Consider the following 17,573-nt stretch of genomic DNA (forward strand, 5'->3'; position numbering starts at 1 on the left):
GCGATCGACGGCGCGACGAAGGACTTCACCCGATCATCGATGCGGTCGGTGGCTAGCGTCGGATAGCGCGTCTGCTATCCAAGTCAAAGTCCTCCTGGTTGTGTTGCTGCAGCCAGCCGCTAATACACCGATCCCACCTACAGCTTTCTTCTTTGCAGTCTCCATTGTTCATTAAACAAATTGAAAAAGATTCACCAACACAGATGTCCAGAATACTGTGGAATTTTGAGATGAAAACAGAGCTGTTTGTATTGGGATACAATGTGTCCGAATACTTCCGTTCACTCCGTGACGTCACGCGCAAACGTCATCATACCGAGACGTTTTCAACTGGATATTTCTCGGGAAATTTAAAATTGCACTTTATAAGTTAACCCAGCCGTATTGGCATGTGTTGCAATGTTAAGATTTCATCATTGATATATAAACTATCAGACTGCGTGGTCAGTAGTAGTGGCTTTCAGTAGGCCTTTAAAGGCCTACTGAAAGCCACTACTACCGACCACGCAGTCTGATAGTTTATATATCAATGATGAAATCTTAACATTATAACACATGCCAATACGGCCGGGTTAACTTATAAAGTGACATTTTAAATTTGCCGCTAAACTTCCGGTTCGAAACGCCTCTGAGGATGACGTATGCGCGTGACGTAGCCCGACGAACACGGGTATGCCTTCCACATTGAAGCCGATACGAAAAAGCTCTGTTTTCATTTCATAATTCCACAGTATTCTGGACATCTGTGTTCGTGAATCTGTTTCAATCATGTTCATTGCATTATGGAGAAGGAAGCCGAGCAAGCAAAGAAGAAAGTTGTCGGTGCGAAATGGACGTATTTTTCGAACGTAGTCAGCCACAACAGTACACAGCCGGCGCTTCTTTGTTTACATTCCCGAAAGATGCAGTCAAGATGGAAGAACTCGGATAACAGAGACTCTAACCAGGAGGACTTTTGATTTGGATACACAGACGCCTGTAGAGAACTGGGACAACACAGACTCTTACCAGGATTACTTTGATTTGGATGACAAAGACGCAGACGTGCTACTGTGAGTATGCAGCTTTGGCTTTTTTTTGCGTATGTACGTAACTTTTTTTAAATATATAAGCTTTATGAACCTTGGGTTAGGTGAACGGTCTTTTGGGCTGAGTGATTGTGTGTGTTGATCATGTGTTTGAATTGTATTGGCGTGTTCTATGGAGCTAGGAGCTAGCAGAGGAGCTAGGAGCTAGCATAACACGTACCGTACCGTACGTGCGCGTCACGTACGTAACTTTTTAAAAATATATAAGCTTTATGAACCTTGGGTTAGGTGAACGGTCTTTTGGGCTGAGTGATTGTGTGTGTTGATCGGGTGTTTGAATTGTATTGGCGTGTTCTATGGAGCTAGGAGCTAGCAGAGGAGCTAGGAGCTAGCATAACAAACACGCAGGTGTTATTATGCAGGATTAATTTGTGGCATATTAAATATAAGCCTGGTTGTGTTGTGGCTAATAGAGTATATATATGTCTTGTGTTTATTTACTGTTGTAGTCATTCCCAGCTGAATATCAGGTACCGTGAGTATGCAGCCTTGGCTGCTAAACATTCGATAACTTGACCGTATGTGCGCGTCACGTACGTAACTTTTTAAAAATATATAAGCTTTATGAACCTTGGGTTAGGTAAACGGTCTTTTGGGCTGAGTGATTGTGTGTGTTGATCGGGTGTTTGAATTGTATTGGCGTGTTCTATGGAGCTAGGAGCTAGCAGAGGAGCTAGGAGCTAGCATAACAAACACGCAGGTGTTATTATGCAGGATTAATTTGTGGCATATTAAATATAAGCCTGGTTGTGTTGTGGCTAATAGAGTATATATATGTCTTGTGTTTATTTACTGTTGTAGTCATTCCCAGCTGAATATCAGGTACCGTGAGTATGCAGCCTTGGCTGCTAAACATTCGATAACTTGACCGTATGTGCGCGTCACGTACGTAACTTTTTAAAAATATATAAGCTTTATGAACCTTGGGTTAGGTAAACGGTCTTTTGGGCTGAGTGATTGTGTGTGTTGATCAGGTGTTTGAATTGTATTGGCGTGTTCTATGGAGCTAGGAGCTAGCAGAGGAGCTAGGAGCTAGCATAACAAACACGCAGGTGTTTTTATGCAGGATTAATTTGTGGCATATTAAATATAAGCCTGGTTGTGTTGTGGCTAATAGAGTATATATATGTCTTGTGTGTATTTACTGTTGTAGTCATTCCCAGCTGAATATCAGGTCACCCCCGGCTCTCACAGCATCTTCACTTGCACTTTACTCATCCACAAATCTTTCATCCTCGCTCAAATTAATGGGGAAATTGTCGCTTTCTCGGTCCGAATCTCTCTCACTTCATGCGGCCATCATTGTAAACAATAGGGAACTTTGCGTATATGTTCAACTGACTACGTCACGCTACTTCCGGTAGGTGCAAGCCTTTTTTTTTATCAGATACCAAAAGTTGCAATCTTTATCGTCGTTGTTCTATACTAAATCCTTTCAGCAAAAATATGGCAATATCGCGAAATGATCAAGTATGACACATAGAATAGATCTGCTATCCCCGTTTAAATAAAAAAAATTCATTTCAGTAGGCCTTTAAGTCACATTTTTTGGGGAAATTTATTTGATAAAAGCCAACACCAAGAATAGACATTTGAAAGGCAATTTAAAATAAATAAAGAATAGTGAACAACAGGCTGAATAAGTGTACGTTATATGAGGCATAAATAACCAACTGAGAACGTGCCTGGTATGTTAACGTAACATATTATGGTAAGAGTCATTCAAATAACTATAACATATAGAACATGCTATACGTTTACCAAACAATCTGTCACTCCTAATCGCTAAATCCCATGAAATCTTATACGTCTAGTCTCTTACGTGAATGAGCTAAATAATATTATTTGATATTTTACGGTAATGTGTTAATAATTTGACACATTAGTCGCTGCTGAGTATAAGTCGCACCCCCGGCCAAATTGTTTTTGAGAATCTTCATTTGTGAATAAATAAAAAACCACCAGTGACAATTATTGTGTTTAAAACATTCTCATATTGTTTTCACTTTCTTATAATCCCCAAAATATACATTTCAGAAAACATGGGCACGTTTGGAATGTTAGGGAAATGCCAATAACGTACATCATCCCACAGAACTTGACTTTATATGCATTCATCAAATAAATGTATGGTTGATTCTATGTCCCCATCACAGAAAGTGTCGTCTTCAATCGCAACAAGTCTTAAAAACATGTTTAAAGAGTACATTCCTGTTTTTCAAATGAACTTTGTTTGCCTTTGGACAAATGGAAGTTTTAGGCAATTTGTATAATTATTTTTGATTTTGTTCCAGAGAAAATAGGAATCGAGTTAGAATTTGATCTAAAAGGAAAAAAAGACTTTAGCAAATAATTGTAAAATTTTAGAGTTTGAAAGTTTGACGTGTGTTATATTGCGGTCACCCACCAAAAGCCCAGAGAGTTCTCCAGTCAGCTGTCTGAAAAAGATGATCTGCTGTATTTAGAATATTTCAAGGTAAAGCCTTTATCATTTTTTTGAAATTAGTTTTGGTCAATTAACAATAACATCTTTATAAAATAAAATACCTCTATAAATGTCACAATGCTGTGCAACACAGTTGAGAGGCATCCAAGGATGCAGACAGACGGTGAGTAAAACATTTCTTTACTTATAAAGTAAAAGTCACAAAAGCAGTCTTCACGGGAGGTAACAAAAGGCGACGGTGCAAAAAGGAGAAAATAAGATGTGCACCGTAAAAAACCCCAAAATAAACTAAACTTGGGTCGGAGTTGCAAGACGTGCTAACTACAAAAACAACACCAAGCTGGATGGCACTGTGAATGGCCAAGATAGCATATAGTGAAATACTAGAAGCGTAAAGGTCATCAAGCGTGGAAAGCTGAGGAGTGAAACCGCCGAGTGCCATCCGGCTGCCAAGGTGCTGCTAAAGTAGAGCAAGGGTAAATTTTGAAGAAGCTGTGCACGTCTCACAACACAGGGACTTGTTGTTTGTAAATTAGTTTCCAGTATAACAACACTTGCTGGTAGGGATGGGTACCGTTACGGTACAAAGAAGCTGGGTCTGTCCCAAGAAAGCAACTCATTCAAATTAAGTCTACCAGTATTGCCAAGAATAGGGGTCAAATATGCAATCTGAATTTAGCACACAGCGATGATTCTGCCACACAATACCTCAATACTAACGAGGGTAAAATACACTTCAACGACTGTTTGAAAAAGTAGATGCATAGGCTGGCCTGTCAGCTGAAATAGCTCAGTTGGGCGCGCGTTAGACTGAAGAGCTAAAGGTCCGTGGTTCAATCCTGGGTTTCGGCACATTACGCCTTTACAGGTGAGAATTTTGTGGCATTTAACCAAATAAAAGTGTGTCCCTGACCTGTGGAACTTGCTGGTGAAATCCGAACAAAAATTGTCAAAGAGACTATGAAAGGTCTACTGAAAGCCACTACTACCGACCACGCAGTCTGATAGTTTATATATCAATGATGAAATCTTAACTTTGCAGCACATGCCAATACGGCCGGGTTAACTTATAAAGTGCCATTTTAAATTTCCCGCCACACTTCCGGTTGAAAAAGTTTTATTATGCTGACGTATGCGTGTGACGTCACGAGGGCAAGGGAAGTATTCGGAGCCCGTAGAATCCTATACAAAAAGCTCTGTTTTCATCTCATAATTTCACAGTATTCTGGACATCTGTGTTGGTGAATCTTTTGCAATTTGTTTAATGAACAATGGAGGCTGCAAAGAAGAAAGTTGTAGGTGGGATCGGTGTATTAGCGGCTGGCTGTAGCAACACAACAAGGACTACTTACTTGGATAGCAGACGCCTAGCCGATACTAGCCGCCAACCCCACGGATGATCGGGTGAAGTCCTTCGTCGCGCCGTCGATCGCTGGAACGCAGGTGAGCACGGGTGTTGATGAGCAGATGAGGGCTGGCTGGCGTAGGTGGAGCGCTAATGTTTTTATCATAGCTCTGTGAGGTCCGGTTGCTAAGTTGCTAAGTTAGCTTCAGCATAGTTAGCAAAAGCATTGTTAAGCTTTGCCAGGCTGAGAATTATTAACCGTGTAGTTACATGTCCATGGTTTAATAGTATTGTTGATCTTCTGTCTATCCTTCCAGTCAGGGATTTATGTATTTTGTTTCTATCTGCATTTGAGAACGATGCTATCACGCTAGCTCAATAGCTAAGTGTGTCACTGATGTGTCGTCGTGGAGATAAAAGTCACTGTGAATGTCCATTTCGCGTGCTCGACTCTCATTTTCAAGAGGATATAGTATCCAAGGTGGTTTAAAATACAAATCCGTGATCCACAATAGAAAAAGGAGAGAGTGTGGAATCCAATGAGCCAGCTTGTACCTAAGTTACGGTCAGAGCGAAAAAAGATACGTCCTTCACTGCACTCTAGTCATTCACTCTAACGTTCCTCATCCACAAATCTTTCATCCTCGTTCAAAATAATGGGGTAATCGTCGCTTTGTCGCTCCGAATCTCTCTCGCTCCATTGTAAACAACGGGGAATTGTGAGGAATACTACCTCCTGTGACGTCACGTTACTTCCGGTACAGGCAAGGCTTTTTTTATCAGCGAGCAAAAGTTGCGAACTTTATCGTCGATTTTCTCTACTAAATCCTTTCAGCAAAAATATGGCAATATCGCAAAATGATCAAGTATGAAACATAGAATGGATCTGCTATTCCCGTTTAAATTAAAAAAAATGATTTCAGTAGGCCTTGAATGTCCTCATTCATCCAGGTCATTGTAATCTCAGGGCATTCAATGGATCGCAACTGGATTGTCGTGTTTGTTCTCGAACATACACCACTGTCCTTTCAATGATTCCTACAAGACTCTGCAATTTAGCCTCCATCAAATAAAAGGAGTTCTATGACCAGAATACCATTTGTTTACAACTTGAATGAAATCTTACGTGGGGAATTCCGACTATTTTGGACTGGTAGTAGTCGATCCACAGCGATGGTTCTGCCACACAATACCTCAATGCTAACGAGGGTAAATCACACTTCAACGACTGTTTGAAAAAGTGGATGCATAGGCTCCTCTGTCAGCCGAAGTAGCTCAGTTGGGAGAGCGTTAGACTGAAGATCTAAAGGTCCCTGGTTCAATCCCGGGTTTCGGCACATTACACCTTTACAGGTGAGAGTTTTGTGGCATTTAACCAAATAAAAGTATGTCCCTGACCTGTGGAACTTGCTGGTGAAATCCGAACATAAACTGTCAAAGAGACTATGAATGTCCACATTCATCCAGATCGTTGTAATCTCAGGGCATTGAATGGATCGCAACTGGATTGTTTGGTTTGTCCTCAAACATACACCACTGTCCTTTCAATGTTTATTGAAAGAGTATGCAATTTAGCCTCCAACATGACCAGAATTCCATTTGTTTACAACTGAATGGAATTTTACGTGGGGGATTCCGACTATTTTGGACTGGTAGTAGTTGATCCACAGCGAAGGTTCTGCCACACAATACCTCAATGCTAACGAGGGTAAATTACACTTCAACGACTATTTGAAAAAGTGGATGCATAAGGCAGTCTGTCAGCCGAAATAGCTCAGTTGGGAGAGCGTTAGACTGAAGATCTAAAGGTCCCTGGTTCAATCCCGGGTTTCGGCACATTATGCCTTTACAGGTGAGAATTTTGTGGCATTTAACCAAATAAAAGTGTGTCCCTGACCTGTGGAACTTGCTGGTGAAATCCGAACATAAACGGTCAAAGAGACTATGAATGTCCTCATTCATCCAGATCATTGTAATCTCAGGGCATTCACTGGATCGCAACTGGATTGTTTGGTTTGTCCTCAAACATAGACCACTGTCCTTTCAATGATTCCTGAAAGACTATGCAATTTAGCCTCCAACATGACCAGAATTCCATTTGTTTACAACTGAATGGAATCTTACGTGGGGGATTCCGACTATTTTGGACTGGTATTAGTCGATCCACAGCGATGGTTCTGCCACACAATACCTCAATACTAATGAGGGTAAATTACACTTCAACGACTGTTTGAAAAAGTGGATGCATAGTGCTGTCTGTCAGCTGAAATAGCTCAGTTGGGAGAGCGTTAGGCTAAAGGTCCTTGGTTCAATCCCGGGTTTTGGCACGTTGTGCCTTTAAAGGTGAGAATTTTGTGACATTTAAACAAATAAAAGTGTGTCTCTGATCTGTGGAAAAATACCTCAATGCTAATGAGGGTAAATTACACTTCAACGACTCCAAAAAATAACAGGAGTTCTGTGACCAGAATACCATTTGTTTACAACTGAATTGAATCTTACGTGGGGGATTCCGACTATTTTGGACTGGTAAAAGTCGATCAACAGCGATGGTTCTGCCACACAATACCTGAATGCTAACGAGGGTAATTTACACTTCAACGACTGTTTGAAAAAGTGTTTGCATAGGGTCCTCTGTCAGCCGAAATAGCTCAGTCGGGTTTCGGCACATTACACCTTTACAGCTCAGAATTTTGTGGCATTTAACCAAATAAAAGTGTGTCCCTGACCTGTGGAACTTGCTGGTGACATCCGAACATAAATTGTCATTGAGACTATGAATGTCCTCATTCATCCAGATCATTGTAATCTCAGGGCATTCAATAGATTGAAACTGGATTGTTTGGTTTGTCTTCAAACATAGACCACTGTCTTTTCAATGATTCCTAAAAGACTGTGCAATTTAGCCTCCAACAAATAACAGGAGTTCTGTGACAAGAATTCCATTTGTGTACAACTGAATGGAATCTTATGTGGGGGATTCCGACTATTTTGGACTGGTAGTAGTCAATCCACAGCGATGGTTCTGAAACACAATACCTCAATGCTAACGAGGGTAAATTACACTTCAACGACTGTTTGAAAAAGTGGATGCATAAGGCGGTCTGTCAGCCGAAATAGCTCAGTTGGGAGCGTGTTAGACTGAAGATCTAAAGGTCCCTGGTACAATCCCGGGTTTCGGTACATTATGCCTTTACAGGTGAGAATTGTGTGGCATTTAACCAAATAAAAGTGTGTCCCTGACCTGTGGAACTTGCTGGTGAAATCCGAACATAAACTGTCAAAGAGACTATGAATGTCCACATTCATCCAGATCGTAATCTCAGGGCATTGAATGGATCGCAACTGGATTGTTTGGTTTGTCCTCAAACATACACCACTGTCCTTTCAATGATTCCTGAAAGACTATGCAATTTAGCCTCCAACATGACCAGAATTCCATTTGTTTACAACTGAATGGAATTTTACGTGGGGGATTCCGACTATTTTGGACTGGTAGTAGTTGATCCACAGCGAAGGTTCTGCCACACAATACCTCAATGCTTAAGAGGGTAAATTACACTTCTAATGCTTGAAAAAGTGGATACATAGGCTGTATGTCAGCCGAAATAGCTCCGTTGGGATAGCGTTAGACTGAAGATCTAAAGGTCCCTGGTTCTATCCCGGCTTTTGGCAAATTACACCTATACAGCTCAGAATTTTGTGGCATTTAACCAAATAAAAGTGTGTCCCTCACCTGTGGAACTTGCTGGTGAAATCCAAACATAAACTGTCAAAGAGACTATGAATGTCCTCATTCATCAAGGTCATTGTAATCTCAGGGCATTCAATGGATCGCAACTGGATTGTTTGGTTTGTCCTCAAACATAGACCACTGTCCTTTCAATGATTCCTGATAGACTATGCAATTTAGCCTCCAGCATGACCAGAATTCCTTTTGTTTACAACTGAATGGAATCATACGTGGGGGATTCCGACTATTTTGGACTGGTAGTAGTCAATCCACAGCGATGGTTCTGCCACACAATACCTCAATGCTAACGAGGGAAAAATTCACTTCGACTGTTTGAAAAAGTGGACTCATAAGGCAGTCTGCCAGCCGAAATAGCTCAGTTGGGAGAGCGTTAGACTGAAGATCTAAAGGTCCCTGGTTCAATCCCGGGTTTTGGCACATTATGCCTTTTCAGATGACAATTTTGTGGCATTTAACCAAATAAAAGTGTGTCCCTGACCTGTGGAACTTGCTGGTGAAATCCGAACATAAACTGTCAAAGAGACTATGCATGTCCTCATTCATCCAGATCATTGCAATCTCAGGGCATTGAATGGATCGCAACTGGATTGTTTGGTTTGTCCTCAAACATACACCACTGTCCTTTCAATGATTCCTGAAAGACTATGCAATTTAGCCTCCAACATGACCAGAATTCCATTTGTTTACAACTGAATGGAATTTTACGTGGGGGATTCCGACTATTTTGGACTGGTAGTAGTTGATCCACAATACCTCAATGCTTAAGAGGGTAAATTACACTTCGACTGTTTGAAAAAGTGGATACATAGGCTGTATGTCAGCCGAAATAGCTCAGTTGGGAGAGCATTAGACTGAAGATTTGAAGGTCCCTGGATCAATCCCAGGTTTCGGCACATTATGACTTTACATGTGAGAATCTTGTGGCATTTAACCAAATAAAAGTGTATCCCTGACCTGTGGGACTTGCTGGTGAAATCCGAACAAAAATTGTCGAAGAGACTATGAATGTCCTCATTCATCCAGATCATTGTAATCTCAGGGCATTCAATGGATCACAACTGGATTGTCGTGTTTGTTCTCAAACAAACACCACTGTCCTTTCAATGATTCCTGAAAGACTATGCAATTTAGCCTCCAGCATGACCAGGATTCCTTTTGTTTACAACTGAATGGAATCTTACGTGGGGGATTCTGACTATTTTGGACTGGGAGTAGTCAATCCACAGCGATGGTTCTGCCACACAATACCTCAATGCTAACGAGGGAAAAATTCACTTCAACGACTGTTTGAAAAAGTGGATTCATAGGGCCCTCCGTCAGCCGAAATAGCTCAGTTGGGAGAGCGTTAGACTGAAGATCTAAAGGTCCCTGGTTCAATCCCGGGTTTCGGCACATTATGCCTTTACAGTTGAGAATTTTGTGGCATTTATCCAAATAAATGTGCATCCCTCACCTGTGGAACTTGCTGGTGAAATCCGAACATAAACTGTCAAAGAGACTATGAATGTCCTCATTCATCCAGATCATTGTAATCTCAGGGCATTCAATGGATCACAACTGAATTGTTTGGTTTGTCCTCAAACATAGACCACTGTCTTTTCAATGATTCCTAAAAGACTCTGCAATTTAGCCTCCAACAAATATCAGGAGTTCTGTGACCAGAATACCATTTGTTTACAACTGAATGGAATCTTATATGGGGGATTCCGACTATTTTGGACTGGTAGTAGTCAATCCACAGCGATGGTTCTGAAACACAATACCTCAATGCTAACGAGGGAAAAATTAACTTCAACGACTGTTTGAAAAAGTGGATTCATAGGGCCCTCAGTCAGCCGAAATAGCTCAGTTGGGAGAGCGTTAGACTGAAGATCTAAAGGTCCCTGGTTCAATCCCGGGTTTCGGCACATTATGCCTTTACAGGTGAGAATTGTGTGGCATTTAACCAAATAAAAGTGTATCCCTGACCTGTGGAACTTGGTGGTGAAATCCGGACATAGACTGTCAAAGAGTCTATGAATGTCCTCATTCATCCAGATCATTGTCATCTCAGGGCATTGAATGGATCGCAACAGGATTGTTTGGTTTGTCCTCAAACATACACCACTGTCCTTTCAATGATTCCTGAAAGACTATGCAATTTAGCCTCCAACATGACCAGAATTCCATTTGTTTACAACTGAATGGAATTTTACATGGGGGATTCCGACTATTTTGGAATGGTAGTAGTTGATCCACAGTGAAGGTTCTGACACACAATACCTCATTGCTAACGAGGGTAAATTACACTTCAACGACTATTTGAAAAAGTTGATGCATTGGCCAGTTTGCCAGCCGAAATAGCTCAGTTGGGAGAGCGTTAGACTGAAGATCTAAAGGTCCCTGGTTCAATTCCGGGTTTCGGCACATTATGCCTTTACAGGTGAGAATTTTGTGGTATTTTACCAAATAAAAGTGTGTCCCTGACCTGTGGAACTTGCTGGTGAAATCCAAACATAAACTGTCAAAGAGACTATGAATGTCCTCATTCATCCAGATCATTGTAATCTCAGGGCATTGAATGGATCGCAACTGGATTGTTTGGTTTGTCCTCAAACATACACCACTGTCCTTTCAATGATTCCTGAAAGACTATGCAATTTAGCCTCCAACATGACCAGAATTCCATTTGTTTACAACTGAATGGAATTTTACGTGGGGGATTCCGACTATTTTGGACTGGCAGTAGTCAATCCACAGCGATGGTTCTGCCACACAATACCTCATTGCTAACGAGGGTAAATTACACTTCAACGACTATTTGAAAAAGTTGATGCATTGGCCAGTTTGCCAGCCGAAATAGCTCAGTTGGGAGAGCGTTAGACTGAAGATCTAAAGGTCCCTGGTTCAATCCCGGGTTTCGGCACATTATGCCTTTACAGGTGAGAATTTTGTGGTATTTTACCAAATAAAAGTGTGTCCCTGACCTGTGGAACTTGCTGGTGAAATCCAAACATAAACTGTCAAAGAGACTATGAATGTCCTCATTCATCCAGATCATTGTAATCTCAGGGCATTGAATGGATCGCAACTGGATTGTTTGGTTTGTCCTCAAACATACACCACTGTCCTTTCAATGATTCCTGAAAGACTATGCAATTTAGCCTCCAACATGACCAGAATTCCATTTGTTTACAACTGAATGGAATTTTACGTGGGGGATTCCGACTATTTTGGACTGGCAGTAGTCAATCCACAGCGATGGTTCTGCCACACAATACCTCATTGCTAACGAGGGTAAATTACACTTCAACGACTATTTGAAAAAGTTGATGCATTGGCCAGTTTGCCAGCCGAAATAGCTCAGTTGGGAGAGCGTTAGACTGAAGATCTAAAGGTCCCTGGTTCAATCCCGGGTTTCGGCACATTATGCCTTTACAGGTGAGAATTTTGTGGTATTTTACCAAATAAAAGTGTGTCCCTGACCTGTGGAACTTGCTGGTGAAATCCAAACATAAACTGTCAAAGAGACTATGAATGTCCTCATTCATCCAGATCATTGTAATCTCAGGGCATTGAATGGATCGCAACTGGATTGTTTGGTTTGTCCTCAAACATACACCACTGTCCTTTCAATGATTCCTGAAAGACTATGCAATTTAGCCTCCAACATGACCAGAATTCCATTTGTTTACAACTGAATGGAATTTTACGTGGGGGATTCCGACTATTTTGGACTGGTAGTAGTTGATCCACAATACCTCAATGCTAACGAGGGAAAAATTCACTTCGACTGTTTGAAAAAGTGGATTCATAGGGCCCTCCGTCAGCCGAAATAGCTCAGTTGGGAGAGCGTTAGACTGAAGATCTAAAGGTCCCTGGTTCAATCCCGGGTTTCGGCACATTATACCTTTACAGGTGAGAATTTTGTGGCATTTTCCAAATAAATGTGCATCTCTCACCTGTGGAACTTGCTGGTGAAATCCGAACATAAACTGTCAAACAGACTATGAATGTCCTCATTCATCCAGATCTTTGTAATCTCAGGGCATTCAATGGATCACAACTGAATTGTTTGGTTTGTCCTCAAACATAGACCACTGTCTTTTCAATGATTCATAAAAGACTATGCAATTTAGCCTCCAACAAATATCAGGAGTTCTGTGACCAGAATACCATTTGTTTACAACTGAATGGAATCTTATATGGGGGATTCCGACTATTTTGGACTGGTAGGTAGTCAATCCACAGCGATGGTTCTGCCACACGATACCTCAATGCTAGCGAGGGTAAATTACACGTCAACGACTATTTGAAAAAGTGGATGCATAAAGCAGTCTGCCAGCCGAAATAGCTCACTTGGGAGAGCGTTAGACTGAAGATCTAAAGGTCCCTGGTTCAATCCCGGGTTTTGGCACATTATGCCTTTTAAGGTGAGAATTTTGTGGCATTTAACCAAATAAAAGTGTGTCCCTGACCTGTGGAACTTGCTGGTGAAATCCGAACATAAACTGTCAAAGAGACTATGAATGTCTTCATTCATCCAGATCATTGTAATCTCAGGGCATTGAATGGATCGCAACTGGATTGTTTGGTTTGTCCTCAAACATACACCACTGTCCTTTCAATGATTCCTGAAAGACTATGCAATTTAGCCTCCAACATGACCAGAATTCCATTTGTTTACAACTGAATGGAATTTTACATGGGGGATTCCGACTATTTTGGACTGGCAGTAGTCAATCCACAGCGATGGTTCTGCCACACAATACCTCATTGCTAACGAGGGTAAATTACACTTCAACGACTATTTGAAAAAGTTGATGCATTGGCCAGTTTGCCAGCCGAAATAGCTCAGTTGGGAGAGCGTTAGACTGAAGATCTAAAGGTCCCTGGTTCAATCCCGGGTTTCGGCACATTATGCCTTTACAGGTGAGAATTTTGTGGTATTTTACCAAATAAAAGTGTGTCCCTGACCTGTGGAACTTGCTGGTGAAATCCAAACATAAACTGTCAAAGAGACTATGAATGTCCTCATTCATCCAGATCATTGTAATCTCAGGGCATTGAATGGATCGCAACTGGATTGTTTGGTTTGTCCTCAAACATACACCACTGTCCTTTCAATGATTCCTGAAAGACTATGCAATTTAGCCTCCAACATGACCAGAATTCCATTTGTTTACAACTGAATGGAATTTTACGTGGGGGATTCCGACTATTTTGGACTGGTAGTAGTTGATCCACAATACCTCAATGCTAACGAGGGAAAAATTCACTTCGACTGTTTGAAAAAGTGGATTCATAGGGCCCTCCGTCAGCCGAAATAGCTCAGTTGGGAGAGCGTTAGACTGAAGATCTAAAGGTCCCTGGTTCAATCCCGGGTTTCGGCACATTATACCTTTACAGGTGAGAATTTTGTGGCATTTTCCAAATAAATGTGCATCTCTCACCTGTGGAACTTGCTGGTGAAATCCGAACATAAACTGTCAAACAGACTATGAATGTCCTCATTCATCCAGATCTTTGTAATCTCAGGGCATTCAATGGATCACAACTGAATTGTTTGGTTTGTCCTCAAACATACACCACTGTCCTTTCAATGATTCCTGAAAGACTGTGCAATTTAGCCTCCAACATGACCAGAATTCCATTTGTTTACAACTGAATGGAATCTTACGTGGGGGATTCCGACTATTTTGGACTGGCAGTAGTCAATCCACAGCGATGGTTCTGCCACACAATACCTCAATGCTAACGAGGGTAAATTACACTTCGACGACTATTTGAAAAAGTTGATGCATTGGCTAGTTTGCCAGCCGAAATAGCTCAGTTGGGAGAGCGTTAGACTGAAGATCTAAAGGTCCCTGGTTCAATCCCGGGTTTCGGCACATTATGCCTTTACAGGTGAGAATTTTGTGGTATTTTACCAAATAAAAGTGTGTCCCTGACCTGTGGAACTTGCTGGTGAAATCCAAACATAAACCGTCAAAGAGACTATGAATGTACTCATTCATCAAGGTCATTGTAATCTCAGGGCATTCAATGGATCGCAACTGGATTGTTTGGTTTGTCCTCAAACATACACCATTGTCCTTTCAATGATTCCTGAAAGACTATGCAATTTAGCCTCCAACAAGACCAGAATTCCATTTGTTTACAACTGAATGGAATCTTACGTGGGGGATTCCGACTATTTTAGACTGGTAGTAGTCAATCCACAGCGATGGTTCTGCCACACAATACCTCAATGCTAACGAGGGAAAAAGACACTTCAACGACTGTTTGAAAAAGTCGATTCATAGGGTCCTCCGTCAGCCGAAATAGCTCAGTTGGGAGAGCGTTAGACTGAAGATCTAAAGGTCCCTGGTTCAATCCCGGGTTTCGGCACATTATGCCTTTACAGTTGAGAATTTTGTGGCATTTATCCAAATAAATGTGCATCCCTCACCTGTGGAACTTGCTGGTGAAATCCGAACATAAACTGTCAAACAGACTATGAATGTCCTCATTCATCCAGATCATTGTAATCTCAGGGCATTCAATGGATCACAACTGAATTGTTTGGTTTGTCCTCAAACATACACCACTGTCTTTTCAATGATTCCTAAAAGACTATGCAATTCAGCCTCCAACAAATATCAGGAGTTCTGTGACCAGAATACCATTTGTTTACAACTGAATGGAATCTTATATGGGGGATTCCGACTATTTTGGACTGGTAGTAGTCAATCCACAGCGATGGTTCTGAAACACAATACCTCAATGCTAACGAGGGAAAAATTAACTTCAACGACTGTTTGAAAAAGTGGATTCATAGAGCCCTCAGTCAGCCGAAATAGCTCAGTTGGGAGAGCGTTAGACTGAAGATCTAAAGGTCCCTGGTTCAATCCCGGGTTTCGGCACATTATGCCTTTACAGGTGAGAATTGTGTGGCATTTAACCAAATAAAAGTGTATCCCTGACCTGTGGAACTTGATGGTGAAATCCGGACATAGACTGTCAAAGAGTCTATGAATGTCCTCATTCATCCAGATCATTGTCATCTCAGGGCATTGAATGGATCGCAACAGGATTGTTTGGTTTGTCCTCAAACATACACCACTGTCCTTTCAATGATTCCTGAAAGACTATGCAATTTAGCCTCCAACATGACCAGAATTCCATTTGTTTACAACTGAATGGAATTTTACATGGGGGATTCCGACTATTTTGGAATGGTAGTAGTTGATCCACAGTGAAGGTTCTGACACGCAATACCTCAATGCTTAAGAGGGTAAATTACACTTCTACTGTTTGAAAAAGTGGATTCATAGGCTGTATGTCTGCCGAAATAGCTCGCTTGGGATAGCGATAGACTGAAGATCTAAAGGTCCCTGGTTCAATTCCGGGTTTTGGCAAATTACACCTTTGCAGCTCAGAATTTTGTGGCATTTATCCAAATGAAAGTGTGTCCCTCACCTGTGGAACTTGCTGGTGAAATCCGAACATAAACTGTCAAAGAGACTATGAATGTCCTCATTCATCAAGGTCATTGTAATCTCAGGGCATTCAATGGATCACAACTGGATTGTTTGGTTTGTCCTCAAACATACACCACTGTCCTTTCAATGATACCTGAAAGACTATGCAATTTAGCCTCCAACATGACCAGAATTCCATTTATTTACAACTGAATGGAATCTTACGTGGGGGATTCCGACTATTTTGGACTGGCAGTAGTCAATCCACAGCGATGGTTCTGCCACACAATACCTCATTGCTAACGAGGGTAAATTACACTTCAACGACTATTTGAAAAAGTTGATGCATTGGCCAGTTTGCCAGCCGAAATAGCTCAGTTGGGAGAGCGTTAGACTGAAGATCTAAAGGTCCCTGGTTGAATCCTGGGTTTCGGCACATTATGCCTTTACAGGTGAGAATTTTGTGGTATTTTACCAAATAAAAGTGTGTCCCTGACCTGTGGAACTTGCTGGTGAAATCCAAACATAAACTGTCAAAGAGACTATGAATGTCCTCATTCATCCAGATCATTGTAATCTCAGGGCATTGAATGGATCGCAACTGGATTGTTTGGTTTGTCCTCAAACATACACCACTGTCCTTTCAATGATTCCTGAAAGACTATGCAATTTAGCCTCCAACATGACCAGAATTCCATTTGTTTACAACTGAATGGAATTTTACGTGGGGGATTCCGACTATTTTGGACTGGTAGTAGTTGATCCACAATACCTCAATGCTAACGAGGGAAAAATTCACTTCGACTGTTTGAAAAAGTGGATTCATAGTGTCCTCCGTCAGCCGAAATAGCTCAGTTGGGAGAGCGTTAGACTGAAGATCTAAAGGTCCCTGGTTCAATCCCGGGTTTCGGCACATTATACCTTTACAGGTGAGAATTTTGTGGCATTTTTCCAAATAAATGTGCATCTCTCACCTGTGGAACTTGCTGGTGAAATCCGAACATAAACTGTCAAACAGACTATGAATGTCCTCATTCATCCAGATCTTTGTAATCTCAGGGCATTCAATGGATCACAACTGAATTGTTTGGTTTGTCCTCAAACATAGACCACTGTCTTTTCAATGATTCATAAAAGACTGTGCAATTTAGCCTCCAACAAATATCAGGAGTTCTGTGACCAGAATACCATTTGTTTACAACTGAATGGAATCTTATATGGGGGATTCCGACTATTTTGGACTGGTAGGTAGTCAATCCACAGCGATGGTTCTGCCACACGATACCTCAATGCTAGCGAGGGTAAATTACACGTCAACGACTATTTGAAAAAGTGGATGCATAAAGCAGTCTGCCAGCCGAAATAGCTCACTTGGGAGAGCGTTAGACTGAAGATCTAAAGGTCCCTGGTTCAATCCCGGGTTTTGGCACATTATGCCTTTTAAGGTGAGAATTTTGTGGCATTTAACCAAATAAAAGTGTGTCCCTGACCTGTGGAA

At 41.4% G+C, this 17,573-nt stretch overlaps 1 protein-coding gene and 19 non-coding genes across 20 annotated transcripts in view; 19 read left to right on the top strand and 1 right to left on the bottom strand.

The window, feature by feature from the left end:
- LOC133640585 (oocyte zinc finger protein XlCOF6-like) overlaps positions 1–17,573 on the bottom strand; it is a 404,169-nt gene that overhangs the window by 311,171 nt on the left and 75,425 nt on the right. The window lies entirely within an intron of this gene.
- trnaf-gaa (transfer RNA phenylalanine (anticodon GAA)) lies at positions 6,144–6,216 on the top strand. The gene has a single exon. It is a non-coding gene; the product is annotated as a tRNA-Phe (tRNA).
- trnaf-gaa (transfer RNA phenylalanine (anticodon GAA)) lies at positions 6,643–6,715 on the top strand. The gene has a single exon. It is a non-coding gene; the product is annotated as a tRNA-Phe (tRNA).
- On the top strand, positions 8,978–9,050 carry trnaf-gaa (transfer RNA phenylalanine (anticodon GAA)). Its single transcript has one exon. It is a non-coding gene; the product is annotated as a tRNA-Phe (tRNA).
- Positions 9,454–9,526, top strand: trnaf-gaa (transfer RNA phenylalanine (anticodon GAA)). The gene has a single exon. It is a non-coding gene; the product is annotated as a tRNA-Phe (tRNA).
- Positions 9,953–10,025, top strand: trnaf-gaa (transfer RNA phenylalanine (anticodon GAA)). The gene has a single exon. It is a non-coding gene; the product is annotated as a tRNA-Phe (tRNA).
- trnaf-gaa (transfer RNA phenylalanine (anticodon GAA)) lies at positions 10,468–10,540 on the top strand. Its single transcript has one exon. It is a non-coding gene; the product is annotated as a tRNA-Phe (tRNA).
- On the top strand, positions 10,967–11,039 carry trnaf-gaa (transfer RNA phenylalanine (anticodon GAA)). The gene has a single exon. It is a non-coding gene; the product is annotated as a tRNA-Phe (tRNA).
- trnaf-gaa (transfer RNA phenylalanine (anticodon GAA)) lies at positions 11,466–11,538 on the top strand. The gene has a single exon. It is a non-coding gene; the product is annotated as a tRNA-Phe (tRNA).
- trnaf-gaa (transfer RNA phenylalanine (anticodon GAA)) lies at positions 11,965–12,037 on the top strand. The gene has a single exon. It is a non-coding gene; the product is annotated as a tRNA-Phe (tRNA).
- trnaf-gaa (transfer RNA phenylalanine (anticodon GAA)) lies at positions 12,442–12,514 on the top strand. The gene has a single exon. It is a non-coding gene; the product is annotated as a tRNA-Phe (tRNA).
- On the top strand, positions 12,957–13,029 carry trnaf-gaa (transfer RNA phenylalanine (anticodon GAA)). The gene has a single exon. It is a non-coding gene; the product is annotated as a tRNA-Phe (tRNA).
- Positions 13,456–13,528, top strand: trnaf-gaa (transfer RNA phenylalanine (anticodon GAA)). Its single transcript has one exon. It is a non-coding gene; the product is annotated as a tRNA-Phe (tRNA).
- On the top strand, positions 13,933–14,005 carry trnaf-gaa (transfer RNA phenylalanine (anticodon GAA)). The gene has a single exon. It is a non-coding gene; the product is annotated as a tRNA-Phe (tRNA).
- Positions 14,431–14,503, top strand: trnaf-gaa (transfer RNA phenylalanine (anticodon GAA)). Its single transcript has one exon. It is a non-coding gene; the product is annotated as a tRNA-Phe (tRNA).
- On the top strand, positions 14,930–15,002 carry trnaf-gaa (transfer RNA phenylalanine (anticodon GAA)). The gene has a single exon. It is a non-coding gene; the product is annotated as a tRNA-Phe (tRNA).
- Positions 15,445–15,517, top strand: trnaf-gaa (transfer RNA phenylalanine (anticodon GAA)). The gene has a single exon. It is a non-coding gene; the product is annotated as a tRNA-Phe (tRNA).
- Positions 16,439–16,511, top strand: trnaf-gaa (transfer RNA phenylalanine (anticodon GAA)). The gene has a single exon. It is a non-coding gene; the product is annotated as a tRNA-Phe (tRNA).
- Positions 16,916–16,988, top strand: trnaf-gaa (transfer RNA phenylalanine (anticodon GAA)). Its single transcript has one exon. It is a non-coding gene; the product is annotated as a tRNA-Phe (tRNA).
- Positions 17,432–17,504, top strand: trnaf-gaa (transfer RNA phenylalanine (anticodon GAA)). The gene has a single exon. It is a non-coding gene; the product is annotated as a tRNA-Phe (tRNA).

This window comes from Entelurus aequoreus, linkage group LG23, assembly GCF_033978785.1.
Source record: "Entelurus aequoreus isolate RoL-2023_Sb linkage group LG23, RoL_Eaeq_v1.1, whole genome shotgun sequence".
Taxonomy (NCBI): Eukaryota; Metazoa; Chordata; class Actinopteri; order Syngnathiformes; family Syngnathidae; genus Entelurus; species Entelurus aequoreus.